Source organism: Myotis brandtii, unplaced genomic scaffold (genome assembly GCF_000412655.1).
Source record: "Myotis brandtii unplaced genomic scaffold, ASM41265v1 scaffold90, whole genome shotgun sequence".
In the NCBI taxonomy this organism is placed as follows: Eukaryota; Metazoa; Chordata; class Mammalia; order Chiroptera; family Vespertilionidae; genus Myotis; species Myotis brandtii.
In genome coordinates this window covers 1,310,641-1,316,754 of record NW_005371694.1, presented here as the reverse complement: position 1 = coordinate 1,316,754, position 6,114 = coordinate 1,310,641, and the positions used below count along the sequence as shown (strand labels likewise).

At 39.2% G+C, this 6,114-nt stretch overlaps 1 long non-coding RNA gene across 1 annotated transcript; it reads left to right on the top strand.

Annotated features, from left to right (window-relative positions):
- Positions 1–1,256: 1,256 nt before the first annotated feature.
- LOC106723594 lies at positions 1,257–5,877 on the top strand. Its single transcript, XR_001360446.1, has 3 exons — positions 1,257–1,326; positions 3,438–3,620; positions 5,782–5,877. It is a non-coding gene; the product is annotated as an uncharacterized LOC106723594 (long non-coding RNA).
- The last annotated feature ends 237 nt before the right edge of the window (positions 5,878–6,114 follow it).

The window sequence follows — 6,114 nt, the reverse complement described above, 5'->3', positions numbered from 1 at the left end:
ATGGAGTCAAGTCCAGTTCTGCCACTTATAAACTGTGAGGTCTTGGGTAAGTTGCAAGTTTCCCTGAACCTCTGTTTTATTGTTGGTATAAAACCTACCTCATGGGGTTGTGAGGATTAAATCAAATAGTGCATATGATGTATCTCACATTGTTTTGACACTCGTAAGCATTAATTAGCTCTGTGTATACTGAGCGGCTACCATGGGCAGGCAACTCATGAAACAAAGTCCCCAACATCTTAGCAAGTATATTCTAGTTGAGGGAATTTAAAATTCACAAACCCATACAAATATATCTATATCTATATCTATATCTATATCTATATCTATCTATCTTGTGGTCCAAAAGAAAATTAAAGCAATGTAAAGAGACAAAAAGAGATGGAGTTGGGTGGGATTGCTACTTTATATAAAGACTTCAGGGAAAGCCTCTATGATAGCATCAGGTTTAACCAGGGACTTAAAGAAAGGGGGGGGGGTGGTGTAAGGCCTGCAGACATGCAGGAGTGGAGTGTTTTAGACAAGAGCCCAAATCAGGAGAATGCAGTGATATGCTGGAAGAACCACAAGGAAGTTGGATGTGGCTGTAGCAGAGGGAGATCCAAAGGGAGCTGGGGCAAGGTCAAGGAGGTCACTGCAGGTCATATGTGAGGAGCTGGAATTTGATATTGAGTAAGGTGGGTTATGAGTAAGTCATGGGAGGGTTCTGAGCTAGAAGTGACATGCGTTAGGTTTTAAAGGATACTTGGTCTCTGAGTGGAGAATAACCTACATTGGGAAAGCAAGGATACAAGGAGACCAGTTACAAAGGTCTCTACTAATCCAAGCAGGAGATGACAGAGGCTTAGACTAAGGGGCGAATGGAAGAGGCGGTACAAAATGCTTGGATACTAGATATATTTGAGAGGTCAACCTAAAAAGTTTTGCTGTTGAATTTGATGTGTGCTATGAGAGGAGGAGAGAGGTCAATGGTGATGACAAAAGGTTTTAGAGTGAGTATGAAAAATGCAGGAGCAAGTTACTTAGATGTGGAGCACATCTGGAGTGTGAAGTGCCGTTGCAGATAATGTACTTCACCTCAGTCAACACTCTTTCATTCCCCTGTGCCTTCTTTCCTTTGGAGTGGAAACTGAATAAAATGAAATTCTCCAATTCCCAACCTCCATCTGATAGAATTCTGGCTAGTAAGATAGACGTAGAAGTTCCTGGCTTAACTCGTATACTTTTTGTCCTCCCCACCTTCTTCCTGGAATGTAGAAAGGACACTGAATTGCAGCAGCCATCCATGATGATGAGAACCAAATATGCGTCATAAAGACGAAAAAGGTAAGAAGAATGGGTTCTGAATGTCACCATAGAATAAGAATGTCTTCCCTGGACTGAGTGACATACGTCTGTCATGTTAACCAAGCTTTCTGTTATTCCAAGCAAAATGCTTTCTTTAAAAAAAAAGAATTATATTTATTGGGGTGACATTGGCTAATTATTCCTAGCAGAATACTTTATTAACTGATACAATGTATATTAAATATCTAAGTGGTAATAATGAGTAGGCAGTTTGACCTATAATCTGAAGATCAGAGAAGAGGTTAGGTCTGAAGATATATGCAGGACATTGTCAGCATGTACATAGTACTAAGTGCTGTGGGGCTGGCTGGATAAACTCACAGCGTGAGTGAGTATAGAAAATGAACGGAAGAACTCTGAATGGTGAGCCTGTAGCACCTTGGGATCAGAGGTCAGGAAGAGAGGAGAATCAAAAAGAAGATGGAGAAGGCATGGCCAACGAGAGAGAGGCCATACAGGTGGTATCCTAGCAGCCACTTGAACAATATCTTTCAAGTAGAGACTGATGAACTATGTCAGATGTTAATGAGAGATGAAGTAAAATGCATCAGTGGACTTGGAAATACAGAGCTCATTGGTGACCTTGACAGGAGCATTTTCAATGCGATATGCAGGAGCTACAATTCTTATTGTGTGCTTACCATGCCAAGACTCTGATGGGACCTATGCTTATCTGAAGCAACCCAGTGCATTACCTCCTTTTTATTAAAATGAAGAAGCAGCCAATGAAACAAATAAAAAAGAGCTTTCATTTATGAAACTTCAGTAGGTGTTAGGAAGAGGATGGAACTGAGAGGAGAATTGAATTCCAGTTCTTCCCCACCACTCCTGCATCACATCCTGAATGGATCATTGACACAACCTGGTATCATTTCCCTCATATCTATAATAGGTTAGACAACTTTAAGATTCCTTTCCAATTCTAATCTTCTGTATTTCTAGACTAGTAGATGAATATTTTCAAATTTATATACCCAAAGTTTCAAATTTATATATCCAAAAAGCACCTAACATGTTGTGGACACTCCATACAGAATTATGTGCTTAATGAAAAGTGACATTGACACAAAGCTAGGTGACTAGCCCAGTGAGAGCTGGCATGTAAAGGAGTCAAGGGCTCCAACTCCAAGGTTAGTGATAAATTTAGTCCGAATTTCAAGATTAAAATATTAAATCTCTCTGTTCATAAAAACATCTCTCTCTTTTTGCACATCTACAATTATATGGATACTAGCCAAGTAAAATAGTCAAGTCTCCTTGACTAATTGGTCTGGATTTCAGGGACTTCAAGAGATAAATACACCTCATATGTATTGAGACAACTGATTCGAATACTACAGCATCATTTAAAATAGCTCAGAGTGTTTCTTAAGTTAAAAGGCAAGAACAAAGTCACTCAAAGAGTAAAGGAAACCTTTTTATTTTTATTTTGGGAAGGTTTTGTTTGATTCCTCAAAGTAAAAGTGCCCCAAATTCCCACACAAGCAAAAACATAGTTAAGCTGCATAGTTCTGTCTTGAGTATGAAAATATCACAGCCCAGTCTTATGTCAGCTTGAAAGATAGTGTCATGCAGAAAATTAAGACCATCTGATGAAATCATGTCATGAAATGTGGCTTGAGAGAGCAGCTTTTTATGGGTTATGATTTGATATATTTTCACACCAAAACTCAATTGAACAGGCAAGAAGCCTCAATTAATGCAAAATTTGAAAAATTCAGACAAATTTACAAGGTGTTTACTGAGAAAAGGGAGGGGGAACATCCTAAATACTGTCTCTTGATTTTATGTTATGTATCTAAGGAACCAAATGCCTCAGCTTTTCATTTAGAGTTTTGAATTTAATCTGATGGCAGTTTGGATATAATAAGGATGCATTTATTGTTAATTTCCTTAAAGCCTTACTATCTAACAATGTAGACCATTATCACCACAAACACCTTCTGTGTTTGGAGAGATTTCCATATTCCACAGTGCACAGAAGCTGACTCTAAAGCAAGTATTAAGAAGAATATGTGAGAAGCAAGAAGATAGCTATTTCTTTAGTAACTAGCTGGTCTTTTTTTTTTTTTTTTCCCCCCTCTCTGCAGACCTGTTTTCAAGAAGATGAGAAGGAGACTTGACAGGACTTTATTGGTTCATAAATTAACTTGGTAGATTTACAATCATTACTTGGAATGCCAGGAACTCTTTTTAGGAACTTATTTTCAAGAGGGAAGAAAACACATTTAACTCAGAATATGAAATTGACACCTCAAGCTGCCCAGAAAAAGGTGGGTTAGTTTGTTTTTCACCTATGGCCTTGATCCCATCTGCCACCTGCATGATTATTTTGGGCCAAAGGGAATGCTTAAACAGATCTTCATGATTATGTTTTCTTTCCAGTATAAATGAATAAACAAGAAACCATCTAGCTATGTGATCATTGAGATGCAGTCAGTCAAATTTGTTGGCTTCTTTAAGAGACTATAATGAAGTGGAGAAGGTCAAATGAGCACTATGCAAGAGTCAAAAATATCCATTACTTCCTGCTAACCTGCATGTCTAATCCAGGAGTGAAGAAAGATAGGTTAATATCTGTGTGACCTTCTCCTCCCAACTCCCACCCGGAGATGTAAATAAGCCAACTTTTGAAGATAAATGGCCCCATCCAGTGCAGACCTCTGGGCTCAGGGTTCATGAGAGGTATTTTCCTAAGGACATAAGTGAAGGAGATTCTATATTGACAAGGGGTGGGGAGAAATTCCTACCCACATCTATTGGGTCAAAACTCCCTTGTCTATCTTTTTAAACCCATGCCCAGGGGAGAGCTACATGGAGGTCTCCAGCCCATTCAGAAGAATGGATGCAGAAGAACAAATATTTAAATTCAGAGCCCTCCATTCCATGGAAAAACATAGGCTACTAATGACAGCACTGCCCATTTGGCCAAAGCAAATTTGAACCCCACATTTTGCTGTGGTCCAGGCAAGAAAATAAAAAAAAAAAATCAAGTCAGATGGGGCTAATTATAGGAGGCAGAGAGTGGGTAAAATAGCTCCTTATTCAGAAGCATCCACATATTTTCCTGTGATGAAGAGCAAATATTTTGTTTAAATAGCAAGCAATTTTCTATAAAAGTGCTACTGCTTGGAAATGCTCTTTATGATTTATTGCTGCCTTTTAACCTGGAAAAAATATTAATAACTGAGGAGCCCTTGTTGGTATCTTTATTATGCTTAAACCCAAATAGCCATAATATTATAACTGGTGTGACCACATTCAATATATTTCTTTCATGAATGCAGCCTTGGCTTATTAACAGAGACCAGAAAATAAAATAGACGCGATCGTCCAGGCTTTAGCTTTACATGGAGATACCACAGCAGCAAAAAGGCAGCTTAACTTTCAGGGAAAGCTGGGGTGAGGCTGCGCGGAGAATCCCTCCGCACGTTCCCTTTTCTACCAGACAGAGCACTTGCTCTGCCTATGGACTCATGTCTTCCTTCAGCTGTTTCTTCTGGGAAAGTCAGAATCCAGAACAGAATCTCAGTGAAACAGAAACCAATAAATTAGATCTGTTTGTGAGCAATTTGCCGTTAGTTCTATTCTCCTTGCCTGTTAAGATTCTTTATTTACTTCAGCAAGAGATTTCTGCTGACAAGTCCATCCATTTACCACTAGCCTAGATAAAATGATAATAAACAAAATGTCAAAAAATGTATTCATGGGGCTGTTCCCATTCCACACCCTCCCTTTTTCCTTTTTCATCACGCTGGTATATTAAGAACCAGGGGAGCTAAAACATTTAAAACGGACACTTTGGCGAAGGCTTTTAGTTTAATTACATTTTATGATGATGTTTATGTATTATATAATTATTATATATATATATATATATGTATATTATCTCTATCTCTATCTCTATCTCTATCTCTATCTCTATCTCTATCTCTATCTCTATCTCTATCTCTATCTCTATCTCTATCTCTATCTCTATCTCTATCTCTATCTCTATCTCTATCTCTATCTCTATCTCTATCTCTATCTCTATCTCTATCTCTATCTCTACTCTATAAAATACCAAAAGCTGGGACAGTGAGAAAGAGGGCACGTATCTTTCAGCTCCTGCTGCTTATGTTCCTGATCTGATTTGGCTAATATTCATGTCTCCAGGATGGGGAGGTTGGATGGAGGCACACTGGGGAAAGGAAATTTTCCATTTTATACTTATGGATGAGTCCCAGAGGAATCTTTTGTTTCAAAGTATCTTTCTAGTCCTTTGGGTGAAAGGCAAACACTGAGCCCTTCTATCTTGCACATAACTCCCATGGAGACACCTATAATACAAAACAGAGATCCCCCGAGGGCACTGTTATACATTTATTATAAAGCAAAGATTAAAACAATTTTATGGAAATTAAAGATAATATGGAACATTTGTCTCTTTCTCAGTCAAAGAGTAACATGCAGCAGTTCAACAAACAGCTCCAGGCGATTCCACGCGATTTGATCGAATGGCTGGGACTGAGGGGACATGCCGGGCGGCTGCAGACGGTGAGACGTGGGTTTTTCACCGGGGCATCTTGCCGGGGCTTGGCAACTGTGCTCAGGTGAAAAATGATATATGCCTGCAAAATCAGAACAATGGGCTAGTCCAGGGGTACTTAGGTGGTTTGCCCTCCTGAAATCGATCTTGGCAGGACAGGATGGGAACAGCAGGGTGGGGACCAGGAGGTGCTCTGGAGAGCTTTTTGTTTCCTCTGTTTTGGAGTGTGTGTGTGTGGG